The sequence below is a fragment of the Ranitomeya imitator genome, chromosome 3, assembly GCF_032444005.1.
Source record: "Ranitomeya imitator isolate aRanImi1 chromosome 3, aRanImi1.pri, whole genome shotgun sequence".
NCBI lineage: Eukaryota > Metazoa > Chordata > Amphibia > Anura > Dendrobatidae > Ranitomeya > Ranitomeya imitator.
In genome coordinates, this window is record NC_091284.1 from 24,655,200 (window position 1) to 24,681,751 (window position 26,552).

Below are 26,552 nucleotides of genomic sequence, written 5' to 3' on the forward strand. Positions count from 1 at the left end.
GATCATCAGCTCCTCCTCACTATGCTCCGCTCCATCGGCCTCAAGGACACCGTTCTCTCCTGGTTCTCCTCCTATCTCTCTGACCGATCCTTCACTGTATGTTTTGCTGGTTCCTCCTCCTCTCACCTTCCCCTTACTGTTGGGGTTCCTCAAGGATCAGTCCTAGGCCCCCTCCTCTTCTCGTTGTATACTGCCCCTATTGGACAAACAATCAGTAGATTTGGTTTCCAGTACCATCTCTATGCTGACGACACCCAATTATACACTTCTGCTCCCGATATCACACCGACCTTTTTAGAAAACACCATTGATTGTCTTACCGCTGTCTCTAACATCATGTCCTCCCTCTATCTGAAACTAAACCTGTCAAAAACTGAACTCCTCGTGTTCTCTCCCTCTACTAACCTGCCTTTGCCTGACATTGCCATCTCCGTGTGCGGTTCCACCATTACTCCAAAGCAACATGCCCGCTGCCTTGGGGTCATCCTTGATTCTGACCTTTCATTCACCCCCTACATCTGATCACTGGCTCGCTCTTCTTACCTGCATCTCAAAAACATTTCTAGAATTCGCCTTTTCTTACTTTCGACTCTGCAAAAACTCTTACTGTTTCACTTATTCATTCTCGTCTGGACTATTGTAACTCTCTACTAATCAGCCTCCCTCTTACCAAACTCTCCCCGCTCCAATCTGTCCTGAATGCTGCTGCCAGGATCATATTCCTCACCAACCGTTACACCGATGCCTCTACCCTGTGCCAGTCATTACACTGGCTACCCATCCACTCCAGAATCCAGTACAAAACTACTACCCTCATCCACAAAGCACTCCATGGCTCAGCACCACCCTACATCTCCTCCCTGGTATCAGTCTACCACCCTACCCGTGCCCTCCGCTCCGCTAATGACCTCAGGTTAGCATCCTCAATAATCAGAACCTCCCACTCCCGTCTCCAAGACTTTACACGTGCTGCGCCGATTCTTTGGAATTCACTACCTAGGTTAATACGATTAATCCCTACAGTTTTAAGCGTACCCTAAAAACTCATTTGTTCAGACTGGCCTACCGCCTCAATGCATTGACCTAACGATCCCTGTGTGGCCTATTTATAATAAAAAAAAAAAAAAAAAAAGGTTCCTCGCATCATGTTCTCATACACTTTATGCAGTATTAGCCCTCTGTGTCTGTACTGCTACATACTTAGGCAGTTAACTGGTTCATGCAGCTTTACATGAACACCTGAGCCTTACACTATAGCTGGTCCAAATAACTAAAGCAATTGTTACCATCCACCTCTCGTGTCTCCCCTTTTCCTCATAGTTTGTAGCTTGCGAGCAGCAGGGCCCTCATTCCTCCTGGTATCTGTATTGAACTATATTTCTGTTATGCTGTAATGTCTATTGTCTGTACAATTCCCGTCTATAATTTGTAAAGCGCTGCGGAATATGTTGGCGCTATATAAATAAAAATTATTATTATTATTATTATTATTATTATATTAAAGGGTGTGCATTTTTTTTTAGCAGTGCAGGAATTAATCTACTCAGTTGAGAGCTCCTGGAACCTTTCCTGCATTAAGGCTCAGCTGCTCAGTTAGCTCTTCCCATCTCCCATACAATCTGGGTCCTGGCTAGCACTCATTGTCAGAGTGGGTTATGCTGCATGGCAAGTGGTTGTTATTGGAGAAGGCGTTTGGTGGATTGATCTGTGACTGTTGCTAGGTTTTGAGTGTATGATATTTCCCCTTCTTCTCCTACTTTAGTTTACTACCCTCAACCTCCACTCCCTGATGTTCACCTCCGTTGTTTATGTGTGAGCATATTTGTATGTTAGGTATTTTCCTTTATCCCTGTTCGCATTACCTTGTTAGTCTGGATGATGTATTACGTTACACTACTACTTTTCTCTTCCCTGGGCGGGGAAAGGATACAGACTGAGGGCGGATTCAGGAACTAAGGCAAGGTACGTGGCACCAGCATCTTCACCATCAGAAGTAATCCTGGGAACAGGGCGAGCTAGGGCGCCCCTAGCATTAGGGACAGGGGAGAAGATCCTGGTCCTGGGACACAACAACGGAGTTGTGACATATTTCATGTGATATCAACACAAAGTATCAAGTATTTGGTAAGTGTACAGGAAATTATACAGGGTTTTATAAATATACTAAAAATATTAATATATAAACTGTGACGTGCACAGCATATTGCATTTAGCCCATAAAGTTCAACTTTAGTCTCATCTAATCAAAGCACGTTCTTTCCCATGCCATATAGCAGTGTTCCCCAACTCCAGTCCTCAAGAGCCACCAACAGGTCATGTTTTCAGGATTTCCATAGTATTGAAGAGGTGATAATTGCATCACCTGGACAATACTAAGGAAATCCTGAAAAGATGACCTGTAGGTGGCTCTTGAGGACCGGAGTTGGGGAACACTGCCATATAGAGTACACAGTGAGCATGTGGAAGAAGATGCTCTGGGTCAGATTAGACCAGGGGTCCCCAACTCCAGGCCTCGAGGGCCGCCAACAGTGCAGGTTTTCAGGATTTCTTTAGTATTGCATCGGTGGTAATGTGATCATCTGCACAGGTGATGATTCCAACCCCTGTGCAATAGTAAGGAAATCCTGAAAACCTGCACTGTTGGCGGCCCTCGAGGCCTGGAGTTGGGGACCACTGGATTAGACCAATCTAGAACTTTTGAAACTAAATTAAAAATGCTGTGTGTGGCTGAAAACAAACACTGCACGTCACTCTGAAAAAAACATCCACACAGTCACATATGGTGGTGGCAGCATCATGCTGTGGGGAGGCTTTTCTTCAGCAGGGGCAGTGAAGCTGGTCAGAGTTGGTGGGAAGATGGATTTCGTTAAACACAGGGCAATTCTGGAGGAAAACCTGTTAAGAGGCTGTAGGCTGACCAGAGACTGGGGCGTAGGTTCACCTTCCAGCAGGACAACGACCCTAAACATCCGGCCAGAGCTACAATGGAGGGTTTAGATCAGAGCATATTCATGTGCGTGATCGGCTCAGTCACCGTCCAGACCCAAATCCCACTGAGACAAGACTTCAAAATTGCTGTCTGCAGATGTCTCCATCCAATTTCACTGAGCGAGAGAGAGTGCGCAAAAGGGCAAAAATGTCACCTCTAGATGTGCAAAACCATTAGAGACAATTGGATATACAGAGTGCCGCCCGGATGGATAGAAAAAAGAGGATCATGATGAAAGGATTTTAATCCATCTTATGAAAAAGTACAGAAGTTTTATCTTTGTTGTTATCATGAACATAATTGAGACCTACATACAAACAAATGTTAACAAAATGAGAAAAATATACGGTACTTTTTCCTGCTATGTAATCACCATTATTTGGACTACATTAAAAATTGCTGAACGAAGAGATCCAGAAACGAGTTAAAATATCAAATGCTTTATTAATAAATTTAAAAAAAATTATATAGAGCAATACAATACAGTGCTAGAGCGCCCTAATTAAAGGGGGAGGCTGGAATACAACATGTAATACCCCATATAAAAAGACCTGTGTCAAAGACAAATAGGTCCCATATGGCAAACATATATCCATGCTATCTGGCTCAATAGAAGCTACCTACGTATGCAGTAAAGGGTAAATAACACATATTACCAAAAGCAGAGTTCAGGAAATGCCTGCTTTGCATCAACCGCAGCGCCCCTCCTCACCCCAACGCGCGTTTCGCAACCAGCTTCTTCCGGGACGCCCCCGGAATTTATTAACAAAGCATTTGATATTTTAACTTGTTTCTGGATCTCTTCGTTCGGCTATTTTTAATTTAAGTCCGAATATGGTGATTAGGTAATGTTAAGTGACAGTCGTTAATTTTTTTTGTGACATTTATGATTTTTCTGCTAAGTGAGTGGTTCTGTCTAGGGTCAGGGAAACAAAGAATGGGCCAGGGATGACCGAGGAACAATCCTGGTATGGTTATGTAGGAATCTAACCACCTGGGCCCAGAACCCTCTAATCTCTGGACAACTCTGCAGATGATTAACGGATGTCCCCGGGCCTCAAACATTTGGGGCACAGATCCGGGAACTGGGGATGCACCATACTCATTCTGGCTGTGGTATATTATATGTAATGTAGGATACAGAATTGTGTGACTCTCAGAGAAGGTAGGAGAAACCATCCTTGGGATCTCGAAAGAAAGGTCCCATTGCTTCTAAGACATTGGACCTACATCTGCTTCCCAGTCCCGTCTCCCTCTGCATATGGCACGGCCTAGTGATTTCAGCTAGTAGAAGAGCATACAAGTAGGAGAGGTGACTGTTGGGGGTTCATCAAACTGCAAACCAGGGGAAAGTCTCGTAGGGCAGGCGAAGCGCTCAGGAACTGTGCTTACAGAGTGTGCCTGAAGAAGAATAGGAAGCAGAAAAGTCAAATGTCCAGATCTCTTTCTTAGGTAGCTGAAATAGTTTAAACTCACCGACCTTATAGACCTAACCCAGGTAAACAAAGCCTGGCCTAAATAATTCAGTAAGATGTCCCATTATGCCACTGAGGGGTATGATGGTCAATGGGAGTCCCCTCAAAAAAGCTTCCGAACCGCAGCCCAGACCAATATGTCTGTGGATCAGCTATTTATTTAAAAAAATCCTCATATACAGTTGTGCTCTAAAGATTACATACTCCATCAGAATTTTTGCTTTCTTGGCCTTTTTTTCAGAGAATATGAATGATAACACCAAAACTTTTTCTCCACTCATGGTTAGTGGTTGGGTGAAGCCATTTATTGTCAGACTACCGTGTTTTCTCTTTTTAAATCATAATGAGAACCCAAAACATCCAAATGACCCTGATCAAACGTTCACATAACCTGGTGATTTTGGCCTGATAACATGCACAGAAGTTGATACAAATGGGTTTGAATGGCTTCTAAAGGTAACATCCTCACCTGTGACCTGTTAGCTATATTTTCCCTACCTAAGGGGGTGATAAAGGATGGGGGGGGTTATTTACTGTTTTTTTTTTTATTGTGATAGGTTGTATCACAGTGATCAAAATGTACCCGGAATGAATGAATGAATCTTCCAGGCCGGCAGATTCGGCGGGTGCACTGCGCATGCGTCCGCCATTTTGGAAGATGGCGGCGCCCATGGGAGAAGACAGACGGACACCGGAAGGGACACCAGGACTCTGTAGGTACGGTGGATGAGATTGGACCGTGGGGGGGGAGCAGAAGGGAGGACGGAGGGGAGAGGAGGGCAGCAGAGAAAAGGACGGAGGGAAGGAAAGACTGACGGGAGCGGCAGAACGATGAAGTCAGTCGGTGGCGGGGGCAGATCGCAGTCTCCAGTCGTGGCCGATGACACTGCAGCATCGGCCATGGCTGGACTGCAATATTTCACCAAGTTTCATTGTTGAATTATTACAATTGCTCTGATTGACTGTTTCACTTTCAACAGCCAATCAGAGCGATCGTAGCCACGAAGGGGGGGGCGCAAAGCCACCCCCCTGGGCTCCAGTACAACTCCTCCTGTACCTGCGGGTTGGGTGAAATTTCAGTAAACCCATTCACCCGATATGCAGGAATGCGATCCTGCCATGACGCCACAAGGGGTCACAGGTCGGATTGGCACCGACTTTCATGACGCCTACGTGGCGTCACAGGTCGGGAAGGGGTTAATCCAAAGCCGATCCCACACACGGCCGCCCAAAGAAAACACCATTTAATAAAGTCAAAGTCTTTATTGGCATCAAGTGAGACTGTAACGTGTCCTGCTCTGTTTTCATGGACTATCTGGAGAGCCAATACCTCATTGCTGACCTCGCCGGCCGCCCTGCTGCTTGAAGCCCTGTCTTTTCTTTCTACCATAGCAAACCATATCTCTGGCTTCATCACTAAGCATTTTGGCTGTATTGCACCACTGTCAAGACGTGAACCGCGACCTTAAGACGCATAGTGACCTCCGAGGCTTGAATGCATCCACACGTCCTGGCCTAAAGTGAAGAGGTAGGAGGAGATCAGGTGTGACGTCGTAAAACTGAGGACTGGACAGAAAGCGGGCAGCGAGGTGGCCAGACATTGAGCGGTAAGGTTAGTGTTGGTAAAAAAAACACAAAAAAACTAATACTTACCTCTCTTGCCGGCCCTTTTATTTCTACCACCGTGCTCCACATCTTTGGCATCTTCACCATAGGCCAGGACTTCCAGCCACGTCCAGACTCTAAAATCACTGCGTGTTATAAAATCATGACGTTGGGAAGTCACGCAGTGAAGGATATGGTGCCAGTCAGGGTATGGTCAAACAGATAAAGTTTGAGGGACTATTAGACCTCCCAAAAGGAAGAGTCCGAACTGGAATTAGAATGAGTGGTGCGGAGAAGCTCTACCAGGACATCTTGACTCTTAACAAGTTGCGTACCTCCCATCGGATTTCGATAAAGTACAACCGGTTGTCAACAATTACCTTAAGGCAAGACAAGCAGAACTTACGTAGTTGGAGGTTGAGTTACTTAGGGCGTTTTTGGACAGAAACCATCTAAATTATTTGAGTACATATGGATCTGGACATTCTCGAATGGGAAAAAAAAAAAAAAAAAGAGACCATACCCTCTGTCCTTATAGTTCAAGAATTTCATAATGACGGTGTGAGATAGAGCCTCAGGGGGCAAGGGCTGGGCAAGACTGCGATGTTCTCTCTCTACTGTGAACATAGACGAGAAACTATCCCGGCCATATGGGGGTATCAAGTTCAATTACATTCTTTAAAAAAAAAAAAAAAAGATGAGCTCTCTCAACCCTCTGTCAATTTTCAAATTACATCATCAAACCCTATTTTCTTGGGCGTGGAATGCAGCGAATATTAATTTCTCTTTAGCAGCGGGCACAGCAGTTAGCCTCAGGAGCCGGCTCCTGTCTCTGTGACCCGCCGCTGCTTCGCCGCTCCCCCACCTCCCCAAAACAGCTGGTACATCCAGACTATAAGACACCCGCCATTTTCTCCACATTTTTGGAGGAAAAAAATGCATCTTATAGTCCGAAAAACACGGTAGTTATAATCTTCTACATAGGGGGCAGTATTATACTAGTTATACTCTTGCACATGGGAGCAGTATTATAGTAGTTATATTCTTGTACATAGGAGCAGTATTATAGCAGTTATATTCTTGTACATAGGAGCAGTATTATAGTAGTTATATTCTTGTACATAGGAGCAGCATTATAGTAGTTATATTATTGTACATAGGGGCAGCATTATAGTAGTTATATTCTTGTATATAGGAGCAGTATTATAGTAGTTATATTCTTGTACATAGGGGACAGTATTATAGTAGTTATATTCTTGTACATAGGAGCAGTATTATAGTAGTTATGTTCTTGTACATAGGACAGTATTATAGTAGTTATATTCTTGTACATAGGAGCAGTATTATAGTAGTTATATTCTTGTACATAGAGGGCAGTATTATAGTAGTTATATTCTTGTACATAGGGGCAGTATTATAGTAGTTATATTCTTGTACATAGGAGTAGTATTATAGTAGTTATATTCTTGTACATAGGAGCAGTATTATAGTAGTTATATTCTTGTACATAGGAGCAGCATTATAGTAGTTATATTATTGTACATAGGGGCAGCATTATAGTAGTTATATTCTTGTACATAGGAGCAGCATTATAGTAGTTATATTATTGTACATAGGGGCAGCATTATAGTAGTTATATTCTTGTACATAGGGGCAGTATTATAGTAGTTATATTCTTACACACAGAATGCAGTATAACACCTGTAACACGATCCGAACATCACAAGTCTTCTTACTTGTAGCACGGAGCGAATCTCACATTGATAATGTATATTCATAAAAACCAAACAGAGGAAAGTTGCTAAAATCTTGGGAGGAAAGTTTTTGTTACTTACCAGTAACGGGATTTTTCATTGCCCATGACAGCACCACGAGAGAGAGCATCCGCCCTTTAAGGACAAAAAACCTACAGACATAAAAGGGCGGCACCTCTCTCCCGCATCAGTCGGATTACAGAGCATGAGAGGACCTCCAAAGTTAGTTGCGCATTATACAGTATTTTGGACACCAATAATTTCTCACACGTGACGTGATTATGTACAAGTAAACGAAGTGCCCCTTCCTAGCCCCCTGAAAGAACACAAATAAGGAATTATCCCTTTTCCAAGGATTAGTAACGGACATGTATGTGACCAGGCATCTCCTGGCATCTAGTGAATGGAGCTTCCCTTCCTTATTGATTCCCAGGGATGGCACAGAAGGAAGGAAGAACTATCACCTGCAGCCTGCGAAATTTGGAGGCTACTTTTGGTAGGTAAGGCAGATCCGGCTTCAAGATAACACTATCCTCCAGGAACTGCGTATATGGTGGAAGTCTGGAAAGGGCCTGAATGTCACTAACCCTTCAGGCAGATGTTAATGCAACAATTAAAGCCGTCTTAAGCGGAACAACTTTTATTGGGGCTGAATCGATGGGCTCGAAGGGAGATTCTGTGAACGCCATTAGAACTAGGTTTAGATCCCAAATGCACTATTCTTTCTTTAAGGATGGGCCTAGGCCTACCCGATGCCCTAATAAACCAAGCCACCCAATAATTCCCAGCCAGATCACAACTATACAGTGCCCCAAAGCCGATACCTGGGCTTTGAGGGTGCTAGTGGATAGCACCCATCTCCAGGCCGCTTTTTGTAGGAACTCCAGAACTCGCATTATCAGGACCTCCCCCCAATTTCTGCATTTGAGGTAGATAGAAACTTCTTCCAGGTTCTGGCATATAACTTTGTCATGGATACCTTCCTAGTCTAAATTAGATTGTGAGAAACACCTTTCCCTATCAACAGTGCCCTCTCAAATTCAACAACGTCAGATGTAGGCTGGATACTCGTGGATGGAAGATGAGTCCCTGGGAGAGGAGATCTGGGAGTTCAGGACGAACCCATGGATTGGTGACTGACATTGTCTTCAGCCAGGAAAATCACAGCCTTTTGGGCCAAAAGGGGGCTATTAAGATAACTCGTCCTACCGGATTTTTCTCAACACCAACAAAATCAGGGCTATCGGAGGAAGGCATATGCCAGACTGAAGTCCCATGGAATCGGCAGAGCATCTACTCCCTGCGGACCTACTCTGGGGTTTAGAAAACAGAACCAGTGCATCCTTCTCTTGTGGCGAAGAGCTCTATATTCGGCAACCCTCATGTGCACAATCCGGTGGAAAATCGAACGATTTAACACCCATTCTCCATGCCTGAGTTGATTGTGACTTAGGAAGTCTGCCTTGATGGTCTCTTTTCCTCTTATGTGCATAGCAGTTAATGACAGATGAGCGTCAGCTATTTGAAATATACAGTACGATGCCAACTCCATTAAAGGCCTGGATTGGGTCCCCTCTTGGTAGTTTATGTAGGCCACCGTCACCTGATTGGCAGAGAGGATTCTGAGAAGCTCACCTTTTAGGGACATAAGGAGATGTCTCACTCTCACTACCAGCTCCACCGCCAATAAATCAAGTTAGATGAACCACGAATCTCAATCCCTGTCCAAGTCCCCTGGACCATCACCTCACTAACATGGGCCCCCCAACCCATGGCGCTGGCATCCCTAGTGACAATCCGAAAACTATAGTTTACACAGGGGAAGGGACTGTATCATAGAGGGGGACAGAGAAACCCTTCATTCCAGGCACCCTCTAAGCAAACGGTCGGAACTTAAAACTTCCCACTGTAAGGCCCAAGTATGGAATTGGGCCCACCAGACAGCTGGAATACAGGAAGTGAGTGACCCTAGAAGGGACATCGCACCCCTAAGGGACATAGAGGGATTGTTCACTGCCTTCAACACCTGATCTTGGATGCTCTCTAATTTAGCCTCTGGTAGTCGACACTCCCAAGTCTCGGAATCCAGATTGAGACCCAGGACTTCCTGCACCTTTAGTCAAACTTGACTTTTTAAGGTTCAATAGCCACCTCAACCCTTGTAGAGTGGACATTATACCCTCCAACTGTCTAGTGCAATGAAGGACCGAATTGCCTACTACTAAGAAATCATCTAAATAGGGGACAATCACAACATTTTAATCATGGAGATGGGCCATGACCTCTGCGACCACCTTGGTAAAGACCTGTGTGGCAATGGCGAGATCAAACTGTAGGGCTTTAAATTGGATATGACTAACCGTACCCTCTAGTGACACCGCCACTCTAAGGAACCGCTGGTTATCTGCGTGTATAGGCATCCTTGAGATCCAACACTGCCATAAAGCAATTTTTAAAAAGTAATTTTATTGCCGACCTTACGGACTCCATCTTAAAGGAATGCACTGTACAGACCCCTTAGGTTAAAGATGGTCCGAAAAGAACCATCCCTTTTTTTTGGTATCAAAAAGAGGGGGAGTAGAACCCCCTGCCTCTTGCTGACACAGGAACCTTCACCAAGACTGCCATGTGCCACAGTTCCAGGACTTCTGACTCCAGGGCCTGTTTCGCAGATGAGGAATGAATGGGAGTTGTCATAAATTTGTACTTGGGCGAAACTCCAGCCTTAATCTAGATTTTATAAGACTATGGATCCACCTGCTATTTAACATCTTTGATCAGGCTGGGTAGAAGGTCGACAGCCTCCCCACCTAGGCCGGCAGTCATTGAGGCTTCTTGTGATCTCGGGAGGAGCCTCCAAACATGTATTCTCTACATTTTATTTTCCTGTTGTCCCATCTGCCTCTGTCGGGTTTTCCACGGATGAGTCTTCTCTTGTTGAAGGAAAGTTCGCAGGAAAGGACCAATAGGCTAGGAAATTTCTTCTTATTGTCCCCCGCTTCCAGGAGTTCATCAAAAACTGGCCCGAACAAGTGTTCCCCTTCACTAGGTATGGCGCACAGCTTCGACCTGACCTGGATGTCCCCAGCCAAAACTTTAGCCATAGAGCTCTTCGGGCTGCATTTGAAAGGGACGCGGCCTTTGCTACCAACCTGACCGAATCTGTCGAGGTGTCTGACAGAAAGGCTGCAGCTCCCTGCATCACTGGAAGAGCAACCAAAATGCTCTCAGGACGCCTTATATTTTATCTGGCGCTTAAGAAATTGACTTCTGAGTGCCGAATCATTCCATTTTGTATCAGTTGCCCAACTGCGAAATTCAGAGCTAAACGTTTCCACTGACCGATTCCCCAGCTGATTGCGATGCACCCTGGACTCAGCCAAGGAGACTTAGTCAGGGTCATCATAGATAAGGTCTACAACCCCAAAAAATCCCTCCACAGACTGGAGACAAACCGATTCCTGCGGCAAAGAGAAAGCCCAGGACTGAGGATCTCCTTCCTGCAGAGAGATCACAATACCGACTCGTTGCTCCTCATTTCCGGAGGAGTGAGGACGAAGTTAAAAATACAGTTTAATTTCCAAATTGGAGAGAACCCCAAATAAACCCTCACAAGAGACCATAAAATTTAACTTTCATTTCTATTAATTAAAATAAAGTACAGTTAGGGCCAGAAATATTTGGACAGTGACACAATTTTCGCGAGTTGGGCTCTGCATGCCACCACATTGGATTTGAAATGAAACCTCTACAACAGAATTCAAGTGCAGATTGTAACGTTTAATTTGAAGAGTTGAACAAAAATATCTGATAGAAAATGTAGAAAATGTAGGAATTGTACACATTTCTTTACAAACACTCCACATTTTAGGAGGTCAAAAGTAATTGGACAAATAAACATAACCCAAACAAAATATTTTTATTTTCAATATTTTGTTGCAAATCCTTTGGAGGCAATCACTGCCTTAAGTCTGGAACCCATGGACATCACCAAACGCTGGGTTTCCTCCTTCTTAATGCTTTGCCAGGCCTTTACAGCCGCAGCCTTCAGGTCTTGCTTGTTTGTGGGTCTTTCCGTCTTAAGTCTGGATTTGAGCAAGTGAAATGCATGCTCAATTGGGTTTAGATCTGGAGATTGACTTGGCCATTGCAGAATGTTCCACTTTTTGGCACTCAAGAACTCCTGGGTAGCTTTGGCTGTATGCTTGGGGTCATTGTCCATCTGTACTATGAAGTGCCGTCCAATCAACTTTGCAGCATTTGGCTGAATCTGGGCTGAAAGTATATCCCAGTACACTTCAGAATTCATCCGGCTACTCTTGTCTGCTCTTATGTCATCAATAAACACAAGTGACCCAGTGCCATTGGAAGCCATGCATGCCCATGCCATCACGTTGCCTCCACCATGTTTTTACAGAGGATGTGGTGTGCCTTGGATCATGTGCCGTTCCCTTTCTTCTCCAAACTTTTTTCTTCCCATCATTCTGGTACAGGTTGATCTTTGTCTCATCTGTCCATAGAATACTTTTCCAGAACTGAGCTGGCTTCTTGAGGTGTTTTTCTGTCTATTTTTGGTATTGATGAATGGTTTGCATCTAGATGTGAACCCTTTGTATTTACTGTCATGGAGTCTTCTCTTTACTGTTGACTTAGAGACAGATACACCTACTTCACTGAGAGTGTTCTGGACTTCAGTTGATGTTGTGAACGGGTTCTTCTTCACCAAATTAAGTATGCGGCGATCATCCACCACTGTTGTCATCCGTGGACGCCCAGGCCTTTTTGAGTTCCCAAGCTCACCAGTCAATTCCTTTTTTCTCAGAATGTACCCAACTGTTGATTTTGCTACTCCAAGCATGTCTGCTATCTCTCTGATGGATTTTTTCTTTTTTTTCTGCCTCAGGATGTTCTGCTTCACCTCAATTGAGAGTTCCTTTGACCGCATGTTGTCTGCTCACAGCAACAGCTTCCAAATGCAAAACCACACACCTGGAATCCACCCCTGACCTTTTAACTACTTCATTGATTACAGGTTAACGAGGGAGACGCCTTCAGAGTTAATTGCAGCCCTTAGAGTCCATTGTCCAATTACTTTTGGTCCCTTGAAAAAGAGGACGCTATGCATTACAGAGCTATGATTCCTAAACCCTTTCTCCGATTTGGATGTGGAAACTATCATATTGCAGCTGGGAGTGTGCACTTTCAGCACATATTATATATATAATTGTATTTCTGAACATGTTTTTGTAAACAGCTAAAATAACAAAACTTGTGTCACTGTCCAAATATTTCTGGCCCTAACTGTATATACAAGTGTGTAAAACGTTCCTACTCTGATTAGAAAAAAATCGGAAGTTATTTTATGCAGGATTCCTGCTAATTTACAATTATAAAGTGCAAAGCACCAGGTATGCTAATACATATTGGCAGAATAAGACAACAAATTTTAGCACCCGAGTCCCACCTGGGAGAATTCGACCGTTTCTTACCGACTCTACAGAACCTCTAATTCATTCTCGTCTGGACTATTGCTAATCTCTATTAATTGATTTCCCTTTTAATAACCTCGCCCCTCTCAAATATGTCCTGAAGGCAGCAGCCAGGTTCACATTCCTTTCCAACCGTTACACCAATGACTCCACCCTGTGCCAGTCATTGCACTTGTTGCCCATCCTCATAGCATCTGACACATAATCCATGCACTTAATAGCCCTCTGGGTCTGTACCGTACACCCACTGGCTGGTGACCGGTTCATGAAGCATTATATGAATACCTTATTTACTAGATTAATGGCTGGACCCTACAAGCATTTTACCTTTTACCTTTCGTGTCTCCCCTATTTCCTTGTGAGCAGCAGGACGCGCGCTCCTCTTGGTATCTGAGTTGTGTTATTCTGAAATGTGTTTATCGTCTATACAAGTTTCCTTAAACTGATGCAGAATATGTTGGCACTACAGAAATAAAAATTATTATTAGAGATTGTGGTTTGTCTTTTATCCTAAGTAATGTGGTAAGACTCGTTAAAGGTTCGATAATGACTTTTAGGATCGCTACTTCCAATAGGTGCAACTAAAGTTCAATTCCTCTTCCACTCTGAAGACACGATTTGCAGATATAAATCGCCCAGAAGAGCATCGCATGGCCGAGAAATCTCCTTACACAGACATGTCGCTTTCCACAAGGAGAAACGCTACCCCTGAAATCCCAGTAAGAGGCCTGTCAAAAAGACAAATAGGATTTCTTACTTTGCACTGATGATGTGCAACACCCTAAAACACGTGTCCGCAAACACACATTGTGGTTAGGCTTATCATAAGTAATGCAGTAAGACTCATTAAAGGGTCAATACTGACTTTTAGAATTGCTATTCCCCATAGTACAGATATAGGAGAAAAATCTATAATCCGGGGATCAGTGCCGGCCGTACAGTACAGATATAGGAGAAGTGTCTATAATCCGGAGATCAGTGCCGGCCGTACAGTACAGATATAGGAGAAGTGTCTATAATCCGGGGATCAGTGCCGGCCGTACAGTACAGATATAGGAGAAGTGTCTATAATCCGGGGATCAGTGCCGGCCGTACAGTACAGATATAGGAGAAGTATCTATAATCCGGAGATCGGTGCCGGCCGCACAGTACAGATATAGGAGAAGTGTCTATAATCCGGGGATCAGTGCCGGCCGTACAGTACAGATATAGGAGAAGTGTCTATAATCCGGGGATCAGTGCCGGCCGTACAGTACAGATATAGGAGAAGTGTCTATAATCCGGGGATCAGTGCCGGCCGCACAGTACAGATATAGGAGAAGTATCTATAATCCGGAGATCAGTGCCGGCCGCACAGTACAGATATAGGAGAAGTGTCTATAATCCGGATATCAGTGCCGGCCGTACAGTACAGATATAGGAGAAGTATCTATAATCCGGGGATCGGTGCCGGCCGTACAGTACAGATCTAGGAGAAGTGTCTATAATCCGGGGATCAGTGCCGGCCGTACAGTACAGATCTAGGAGAAGTGTCTATAATCCGGGGATCAGTGCCGGCCGTACAGTACAGATATAGGAGAAGTGTCTATAATCCGGAGATCAGTGCCGGCCGTACAGTACAGATATAGGAGAAGTGTCTATAATCCGGAGATCAGTGCCGGCCGTACAGTACAGATATAGGAGAAGTGTCTATAATCCGGAGATCAGTGCCGGCCGTACAGTACAGATATAGAAGAAGTGTCTATAATCCGGAGATCAGTGCCGGCCGTACAGTACAGATATAGGAGAAGTGTCTATAATCCGGGGATCAGTGCCGGCCGTACAGTACAGATATAGGAGAAGTGTCTATAATCCGGGGATCAGTGCCGGCCGTACAGTACAGATATAGGAGAAGTATCTATAATCCGGGGATCAGTGCCGGCCGTACAGTACAGATATAGGAGAAGTGTCTATAATCCGGGGATCAGTGCCGGCCGTACAGTACAGATATAGGAGAAGTGTCTATAATCCGGAGATCAGTGCCGGCCGTACAGTACAGATATAGGAGAAGTGTCTATAATCCGGAGATCAGTGCCGGCCGTACAGTACAGATATAGGAGAAGTGTCTATAATCCGGAGATCAGTGCCGGCCGTACAGTACAGATATAGGAGAAGTGTCTATAATCCGGAGATCAGTGCCGGCCGTACAGTACAGATATAGGAGAAGTATCTATAATCCGGAGATCAGTGCCGGCCGTACAGTACAGATATAGGAGAAGTATCTATAATCCGGGGATCGGTGCCGGCCGTACAGTACAGATATAGGAGAAGTATCTATAATCCGGGGATCAGTGCCGGCCGTACAGTACAGATATAGGAGAAGTATCTATAATCCGGAGATCAGTGCCGGCCGTACAGTACAGATATAGGAGAAGTATCTATAATCCGGGGATCGGTGCCGGCCGTACAGTACAGATATAGGAGAAGTGTCTATAATCCGGGGATCAGTGCCGGCCGTACAGTACAGATATAGGAGAAGTGTCTATAATCCGGGGATCGGTGCCGGCCGCACAGTACAGATATAGGAGAAGTGTCTATAATCCGGAGATCGGTGCCGGCCGTACAGTACAGATATAGGAGAAGTATCTATAATCCGGGGATCAGTGCCGGCCGTACAGTACAGATATAGGAGAAGTGTCTATAATCCGGAGATCAGTGCCGGCCGTACAGTACAGATATAGGAGAAGTGTCTATAATCCGGGGATCAGTGCCGGCCGTACAGTACAGATATAGGAGAAGTGTCTATAATCCGGAGATCAGTGCCGGCCGTACAGTACAGATATAGGAGAAGTGTCTATAATCCGGGGATCAGTGCCGGCCGTACAGTACAGATATAGGAGAAGTGTCTATAATCCGGAGATCGGTGCCGGCCGTACAGTACAGATATAGGAGAAGTGTCTATAATCCGGGGATCAGTGCCGGCCGTACAGTACAGATATAGGAGAAGTATCTATAATCCGGGGATCGGTGCCGGCCGTACAGTACAGATATAGGAGAAGTGTCTATAATCCGGGGATCAGTGCCGGCCGTACAGTACAGATATAGGAGAAGTATCTATAATCCGGGGATCAGTGCCGGCCGTACAGTACAGATATAGGAGAAGTGTCTATAATCCGGAGATCAGTGCCGGCCGTACAGTACAGATATAGGAGAAGTATCTATAATCCGGGGATCAGTGCCGGCCGTACAGTACAGATATAGGAGAAGTGTCTATAATCCGGAGATCAGTGCCGGCCGTACAGTACAGATATAGGAGAAGTGTCTATAATCCGGGGATCAGTGCCGGCCATACAGTACAGATATAGGAGAAGTGTCTATAATCCGGAGATCAGTGCCGGCCGTACAGTACAGATATAGGAGAAGTGTCTATAATCCGGAGATCAGTGCCGGCCGTACAGTACAGATATAGGAGAAGTATCTATAATCCGGAGATCAGTGCCGGCCGTACAGTACAGATATAGGAGAAGTGTCTATAATCCGGGGATCAGTGCCGGCCGTACAGTACAGATATAGGAGAAGAGTCTATAATCCGGGGATCAGTGCCGGCCGTACAGTACAGATATAGGAGAAGTGTCTATAATCCGGGGATCAGTGCCGGCCGTACAGTACAGATATAGGAGAAGTGTCTATAATCCGGGGATCAGTGCCGGCCGTACAGTACAGATATAGGAGAAGTGTCTATAATCCGGAGATCAGTGCCGGCCGTACAGTACAGATATAGGAGAAGTGTCTATAATCCGGAGATCAGTGCCGGCCGTACAGTACAGATATAGGAGAAGGGTCTATAATCCGGGGATCAGTGCCGGCCGTACAGTACAGATATAGGAGAAGTGTCTATAATCCGGGGATCGGTGCCGGCCGTACAGTACAGATATAGGAGAAGTGTCTATAATCCGGGGATCGGTGCCGGCCGTACAGTACAGATATAGGAGAAGTATCTATAATCCAGGGATCAGTGCCGGCCGTACAGTACAGATATAGGAGAAGTGTCTATAATCCGGAGATCAGTGCCGGCCGTACAGTACAGATATAGGAGAAGTATCTATAATCCGGGGATCAGTGCCGGCCGTACAGTACAGATATAGGAGAAGTGTCTATAATCCGGGGATCAGTGCCGGCCGTACAGTACAGATATAGGAGAAGTATCTATAATCCGGGGATCAGTGCCGGCCGTACAGTACAGATATAGGAGAAGTGTCTATAATCCGGAGATCAGTGCCGGCCGTACAGTACAGATATAGGAGAAGTGTCTATAATCCGGGGATCAGTGCCGGCCGTACAGTACAGATATAGGAGAAGTGTCTATAATCCGGAGATCGGTGCCGGCCGTACAGTACAGATATAGGAGAAGTGTCTATAATCCGGGGATCGGTGCCGGCCGTACAGTACAGATATAGGAGAAGTGTCTATAATCCGGGGATCAGTGCCGGCCGTACAGTACAGATATAGGAGAAGTGTCTATAATCCGGAGATCAGTGCCGGCCGTACAGTACAGATATAGGAGAAGTGTCTATAATCCGGAGATCAGTGCCGGCCGTACAGTACAGATATAGGAGAAGTGTCTATAATCCGGAGATCGGTGCCGGCCGTACAGTACAGATATAGGAGAAGTGTCTATAATCCGGGGATCGGTGCCGGCCGTACAGTACAGATATAGGAGAAGTGTCTATAATCCGGGGATCGGTGCCGGCCGTACAGTACAGATATAGGAGAAGTGTCTATAATCCGGGGATCAGTGCCGGCCGTACAGTACAGATATAGGAGAAGTGTCTATAATCCGGGGATCAGTGCCGGCCGTACAGTACAGATATAGGAGAAGTGTCTATAATCCGGGGATCAGTGCCGGCCGTACAGTACAGATATAGGAGAAGTGTCTATAATCCGGGGATCAGTGCCGGCCGTACAGTACAGATATAGAAGAAGTATCTATAATCCGGGGATCAGTGCCGGCCGTACAGTACAGATATAGGAGAAGTGTCTATAATCCGGGGATCAGTGCCGGCCGTACAGTACAGATATAGGAGAAGTGTCTATAATCCGGGGATCAGTGTCGGCCGTACAGTACAGATATAGGAGAAGTGTCTATAATCCGGGGATCAGTGCCGGCCGTACAGTACAGATATAGAAGAAGTATCTATAATCCGGGGATCAGTGCCGGCCGTACAGTACAGATATAGGAGAAGTGTCTATAATCCGGGGATCAGTGCCGGCCGCACAGTACAGATATAGGAGAAGTGTCTATAATCCGGAGATCAGTGCCGGCCGTACAGTACAGATATAGGAGAAGTGTCTATAATCCGGGGATCAGTGCCGGCCGTACAGTACAGATATAGAAGAAGTATCTATAATCCGGGGATCAGTGCCGGCCGTACAGTACAGATATAGGAGAAGTGTCTATAATCCGGGGATCAGTGCCGGCCGTACAGTACAGATATAGGAGAAGTGTCTATAATCCGGGGATCAGTGTCGGCCGTACAGTACAGATATAGGAGAAGTGTCTATAATCCGGAGATCAGTGCCGGCCGTACAGTACAGATATAGGAGAAGTGTCTATAATCCGGGGATCAGTGCCGGCCGTACAGTACAGATATAGGAGAAGTGTCTATAATCCGGAGATCGGTGCCGGCCGTACAGTACAGATATAGGAGAAGTGTCTATAATCCGGAGATCAGTGCCGGCCGTACAGTACAGATATAGGAGAAGTGTCTATAATCCGGGGATCAGTGTCGGCCGTACAGTACAGATATAGGAGAAGTGTCTATAATCCGGAGATCAGTGCCGGCCGTACAGTACAGATATAGGAGAAGTGTCTATAATCCGGGGATCGGTGCCGGCCGTACAGTACAGATATAGGAGAAGTATCTATAATCCGGGGATCAGTGCCGGCCGTACAGTACAGATATAGGAGAAGTATCTATAATCCGGAGATCAGTGCCGGCCGTACAGTACAGATATAGGAGAAGTGTCTATAATCCGGGGATCAGTGCCGGCCGTACAGTACAGATATAGGAGAAGTGTCTATAATCCGGGGATCAGTGCCGGCCGTACAGTACAGATATAGGAGAAGTATCTATAATCCGGGGATCAGTGCCGGCCGTACAGTACAGATATAGGAGAAGTGTCTATAATCCGGGGATCAGTGCCGGCCGTACAGTACAGATATAGGAGAAGTGTCTATAATCCGGAGATCAGTGCCGGCCGTACAGTACAGATATAGGAGAAGTATCTATAATCCGGGGATCAGTGCCGGCCGTACAGTACAGATATAGGAGAAGTATCTATAATCCGGAGATCAGTGCCGGCCGTACAGTACAGATATAGGAGAAGTGTCTATAATCCGGGGATCAGTGCCGGCCGTACAGTACAGATATAGGAGAAGTATCTATAATCCGGAGATCAGTGCCGGCCGTACAGTACAGATATAGGAGAAGTGTCTATAATCCGGGGATCAGTGCCGGCCGTACAGTACAGATATAGGAGAAGAGTCTATAATCCGGGGATCAGTGCCGGCCGTACAGTACAGATATAGGAGAAGTGTCTATAATCCGGGGATCAGTGCCGGCCGTACAGTACAGATATAGGAGAAGTATCTATAATCCGGGGATCAGTGCCGGCCGTACAGTACAGATATAGGAGAAGTGTCTATAATCCGGGGATCAGTGCCGGCCGTACAGTACAGATATAGGAGAAGTATCTATAATCCGGGGATCAGTGCCGGCCGTACAGTACAGATATAGGAGAAGTGTCTATAATTCGGGGATCAGTGCCGGCCGTACAGTACAGATATAGGAGAAGTATCTATAATCCGGGGATCAGTGCCGGCCGTACAGTACAGATATAGGAGAAGTGTCTATAATCCGGAGATCAGTGCCGGCCGTACAGTACAGATATAGGAGAAGTGTCTATAATCCGGGGATCAGTGCCGGCCGTACAGTACAGATATAGGAGAAGTGTCTATAATCCGGGGATCAGTGCCGGCCGTACAGTACAGATATAGGAGAAGTGTCTATAATCCGGGGATCGGTGCCGGCCGTACAGTACAGATATAGGAGAAGTGTCTATAATCCGGAGATCAGTGCCGGCCGTACAGTACAGATATAGGAGAAGTGTCTATAATCCGGAGATCGGTGCCGGCCGTACAGTACAGATATAGGAGAAGTGTCTATAATCCGGAGATCGGTGCCGGCCGTACAGTACAGATATAGGAGAAGTGTCTATAATCCGGGGATCACTGCCGGCCGTACAGTACAGATATAGGAGAAGTGTCTATAATCCGGAGATCAGTGCCGGCCGTACAGTACAGATATAGGAGAAGTGTCTATAATCCGGGGATCAGTGCCGGCCGTACAGTACAGATATAGGAGAAGTATCTATAATCCGGGGATCAGTGTCGGCCGTACAGTACAGATATAGGAGAAGTGTCTATAATCCGGAGATCAGTGCCGGCCGTACAGTACAGATATAGGAGAAGTATCTATAATCCGGAGATCAGTGCCGGCCGTACAGTACAGATATAGGAGAAGTATCTATAATCCGGGGATCAGTGCCGGCCGTACAGTACAGATATAGGAGAAGTATCTATAATCCGGGGATCAGTGCCGGCCGCACAGTACAGATATAGGAGAAGTGTCTATAATCCGGGGATCAGTGCCGGCCGTACAGTACAGATATAGGAGAAGTATCTATAATCCGGAGATCAGTGCCGGCCGTACAGTACAGATATAGGAGAAGTATCTATAATCCGGGGATCAGTGCCGGCCGTACAGTACAGATATAGGAGAAGTATCTATAATCCGGAGATCAGTGCCGGCCGTACAGTACAGATATAGGAGAAGTGTCTATAATCCGGGGATCAGTGCCGGCCGTACAGTACAGATATAGGAGAAGTGTCTATAATCCGGGGATCAGTGCCGGCCGTACAGTACAGATATAGGAGAAGTGTCTATAATCCGGGGATCAGTGCCGGCCGTACAGTACAGATATAGGAGAAGTGTCTATAATCCGGGGATCAGTGCCGGCCGTACAGTACAGATATAGGAGAAGTGTCTATAATCCGGAGATCAGTGCCGGCCGTACAGTACAGATATAGGAGAAGTGTCTATAATCCGGAGATCAGTGCCGGCCGTACAGTACAGATATAGGAGAAGTGTCTATAATCCGGGGATCAGTGCCGGCCGTACAGTACAGATATAGGAGAAGTGTCTATAATCCGGGGATCAGTGCCGGCCGTACAGTACAGATATAGGAGAAGTGTCTATAATCCGGGGATCAGTGCCGGCCGTACAGTACAGATATAGGAGAAGTGTCTATAATCCGGGGATCAGTGCCGGCCGTACAGTACAGATATAGGAGAAGTGTCTATAATCCGGGGATCAGTGCCGGCCGTACAGTACAGATATAGGAGAAGTGTCTATAATCCGGAGATCAGTGCCGGCCGTACAGTACAGATATAGGAGAAGTGTCTATAATCCGGGGATCAGTGCCGGCCGTACAGTACAGATATAGGAGAAGTGTCTATAATCCGGAGATCAGTGCCGGCCGTACAGTACAGATATAGGAGAAGTATCTATAATCCGGAGATCAGTGCCGGCCGTACAGTACAGATATAGGAGAAGTGTCTATAATCCGGAGATCAGTGCCGGCCGTACAGTACAGATATAGGAGAAGTGTCTATAATCCGGGGATCAGTGCCGGCCGTACAGTACAGATATAGGAGAAGTGTCTATAATCCGGGGATCAGTGCCGGCCGTACAGTACAGATATAGGAGAAGTGTCTATAATCCGGAGATCAGTGCCGGCCGTACAGTACAGATATAGGAGAAGTGTCTATAATCCGGGGATCAGTGCCGGCCGTACAGTACAGATATAGGAGAAGTGTCTATAATCCGGAGATCAGTGCCGGCCGTACAGTACAGATATAGGAGAAGTATCTATAATCCGGGGATCAGTGCCGGCCGTACAGTACAGATATAGGAGAAGTGTCTATAATCCGGAGATCAGTGCCGGCCGTACAGTACAGATATAGGAGAAGTGTCTATAATCCGGAGATCAGTGCCGGCCGTACAGTACAGATATAGGAGAAGTGTCTATAATCCGGAGATCAGTGCCGGCCGTACAGATATAGGAGAAGAGTCTATAATCCGGGGATCAGTGCCGGCCGTACAGTACAGATATAGGAGAAGTATCTATAATCCGGAGATCAGTGCCGGCCGTACAGTACAGATATAGGAGAAGTGTCTATAATCCGGGGATCAGTGCCGGCCGTACAGTACAGATATAGGAGAAGTGTCTATAATCCGGAGATCAGTGCCGGCCGTACAGTACAGATATAGGAGAAGTGTCTATAATCCGGAGATCAGTGCCGGCCGTACAGTACAGATATAGGAGAAGTGTCTATAATCCGGAGATCAGTGCCGGCCGCACAGTACAGATATAGGAGAAGTGTCTATAATCCGGAGATCAGTGCCGGCCGTACAGATATAGGAGAAGAGTCTATAATCCGGGGATCAGTGCCGGCCGTACAGTACAGATATAGGAGAAGTATCTATAATCCGGAGATCAGTGCCGGCCGTACAGTACAGATATAGGAGAAGTGTCTATAATCCGGAGATCAGTGCCGGCCGTACAGTACAGATATAGGAGAAGTGTCTATAATCCGGAGATCAGTGCCGGCCGTACAGATATAGGAGAAGAGTCTATAATCCGGGGATCAGTGCCGGCCGTACAGTACAGATATAGGAGAAGTATCTATAATCCGGGGATCAGTGCCGGCCGTACAGTACAGATATAGGAGAAGTGTCTATAATCCGGGGATCAGTGCCGGCCGTACAGTACAGATATAGGAGAAGTGTCTATAATCCGGAGATCAGTGCCGGCCGTACAGTACAGATATAGGAGAAGTATCTATAATCCGGAGATCAGTGCCGGCCGTACAGTACAGATATAGGAGAAGTGTCTATAATCCGGAGATCAGTGCCGGCCGTACAGTACAGATATAGGAGAAGTGTCTATAATCCGGAGATCAGTGCCGGCCGTACAGTACAGATATAGGAGAAGTGTCTATAATCCGGGGATCAGTGCCGGCCGTACAGTACAGATATAGGAGAAGTGTCTATAATCCGGAGATCAGTGCCGGCCGTACAGTACAGATATAGGAGAAGTGTCTATAATCCGGGGATCAGTGCCGGCCGTACAGTACAGATATAGGAGAAGTATCTATAATCCGGGCATCAGTGCCGGCCGTACAGTACAGATATAGGAGACTTCCGTCTGTCCTTCTGTCTGTCACGAATATTCATTGGTCGCGGCCTCTGTCAGTTATGGAAATCCATGTCGCTGATTGGTCGCGGCAAAACAGCCACGACCAATCAGCGACGGGCACAGTCCCGAAGAAAATGGCCGCTCCTTGCTCCCTGCAGTCAGTGCCTGGCGCCCCCCGCATACTCCCCTCCAGTCAGCGCTCACACAGGGTTAATGGCAGCGTTGACCGCGGTGTAACACACTCTGTTACCGCTGCTATTAACCCTGTGTGACCAACTTTTTACCATTGATGCGGCCTATGCACCATGAATAGTAAAAATATCTAATGTTAAAAATAATAAATAAAATAAAAGATAGTTACATACTCACCTCCTGGAGCCTCCGGATTGAACCGGCCGGTTACCGATGCTCCTCGCGACGCCCCAGTAACCGCTGCATGCATTGCGGTCTCGCGAGATGATGACGTACAGTCTCGCAAGACCGCTACGTCATCATCTCGCAAGACCGCAATGCAATCTTCAGACCGGAGTGCGCGACAAGCATCGGGAACCGGCCGCTTCGATCCGGAGGCTCCAGGAGGTGAATATGTAACTATTTTTTATTTTAATTCTTTTTTTAACAGGGATATGGTGCATACTATGTGGCTGGGCAATATACTATGTGGCTGGGCAATATACCACGTGGCCGGGCAATATACCACGTGGCCGGGCAATATACCACGTGGCCGGGCAATATACCACGTGGCCGGGCAATATACCACGTGGCCAGGCAATATACCACGTGGCCAGGCAATATACCACGTGGCCGGGCAATATACCACGTGGCCGGGCAATATACCACGTGGCCAGGCAATATACCACGTGGCCGGGCAATATACCACGTGGCCGGGCAATATACTACGTGGCCGGGCAATATACCACGTGGCCGGGCAATATACCACGTGGCCGGGCAATATACCACGTGGCCAGGCAATATACCACGTGGCCGGGCAATATACCACGTGGCCGGGCAATATACTACGTGGCTGGGCAATATACCACGTGGCCGGGCAATATACCACGTGGCTGGGCAATATACCACGTGGCCAGGCAATATACCACGTGGCCGGGCAATATACTACGTGGCCGGGCAATATACTACGTGGCTGGGCAATATACTACGTGGCTGGGCAATATACTACGTGGGCTGTGCAATATATTACGTGGCTGGGCAATATACTACGTGGCTGGGCAATATACTACGTCACAGGGCAATATATTACGTGGCTGGGCAATATACTACGTGGCTGGGCAATATACTACGTGGCTGGGCAATATACTACGTCACAGGGCAATATATTACGTGGCTGGGCAATATACTACGTGGTTGGGCAATATACTACGTGGCTGGGCAATATACTACGTGGCTGGGCAATATATTACGTGGCTGGGCAATATACTACGTGACTGGGCAATATTCTAAGTGGCTGGGCAATATACTACGTGGCCGGGGAATATACTACGTGGCTGGGCAATATACTACGTGGCTGGGCAATATACTACGTGGCCGGGGAATATACTACGTGGCTGGGGAATATACTACGTGGCTGGGCAATATACTACGTGGCTGGGCAATATACTACGTGGCCGGGGAATATACTACGTGGCTGGGGAATATACTACGTGGCTGGGCAATATACTACGTCACAGGGCAATATATTACGTGGCTGGGCAATATACTACGTGGCTGGGCAATATACTACGTCACAGGGCAATATATTACGTGGCTGGGCAATATACTACGTGGCTGGGCAATATACTACGTGGCTGGGCAATATACTACGTCACAGGGCAATATATTACGTGACTGGGCAATATTCTACGTGGCCGGGGAATATACTACGTGGCTGGGCAATATACTACGTGGCCGGGGAATATACTACGTGGCTGGGGAATATACTACGTGGCTGGGCAATATACTACGTGGCTGGGCAATATACTACGTGGCTGGGCAATATACTACGTGGCTGGGGAATATACTACGTGGCTGGGCAATATACTACGTGACTGGGCAATATACTACGTGGCCGGGGAATATACTACGTGACTGGGCAATATACTACGTGGCTGGGCAATATTCTACGTGGCCGGGGAATATACTACATGGACATACATATTCTAGAATACCCGATGCGTTAGAATCGGGCCACCATCTAGTATAGGGGAAGTATCGATGATTAGACCCAAGCAGTGTGCAGGTACAGACATGACCCGCAGGGGGCGCGCTGCAGTGCGGGTGCAGTCTTGGTTTCTCACCTGTCTGCCTTGGAAACTCAGGACGTCTCCATCACTCCTGTTCCGTTATACACCATAGAGTCTGAAGGAATCGAGGACAGATCGCCCAGCTGTATCCTGCAGATGGCCGGAAGTAGGAAGCGCTGCCGGCGCCATGTTGGTTTCGGGCACAGTAACGCTGACCCTATGATTCGGGGATGTTGCCCTCAGTGTGGAGCTGGAGTGACCCCGCGGGGTTTACTTCGCTGTGGCTCCTATAGACGCTGATAGGGGGCGTATTTGTTACCCCCTCTCCTCTCCCGAGCGGCTCCTGCGCTGCTTCCTCTGCTGTAGACGGGTTTGCTTTGCAATAGTTGAGAAGCTCACAAAGTGCAAATCCCCCCTGGTGTGTCCCCCATTAATATGCATTGATTTAGCCCTTACTATACTAGATATACTAAATAGTTAAAAGCCTCTCAGACCCCCAACAAATAGAAACTCCGGACCCTGTAAAAGTAGTAGCACCCCTGAGGTCACACTCCAGAAATCAATATTGACCCAGGACCCCCCCCCCCCTAAACTAATGCAGACCCCCTATACAAATACAGACCCTAGAGTAGACCCCTATATACATACATTTCCCAAAAATTCTCCCTATATACACATACAGACCCCCAAAACAGACTATA

General features: G+C 46.6%; 1 protein-coding gene across 1 annotated transcript in view; it reads right to left on the reverse strand.

Annotated features, from left to right (window-relative positions):
* Positions 1-25,988, reverse strand: part of B4GALT4 (beta-1,4-galactosyltransferase 4) — a 107,306-nt gene extending 81,318 nt beyond the window's left edge. The window contains exon 1 of the mRNA XM_069760577.1: positions 25,906-25,988. The gene's annotated coding sequence lies outside the window, so the exon portion shown is untranslated. The remainder of the gene's footprint in view (positions 1-25,905) is intronic.
* Positions 25,989-26,552: the final 564 nt, after the last annotated feature.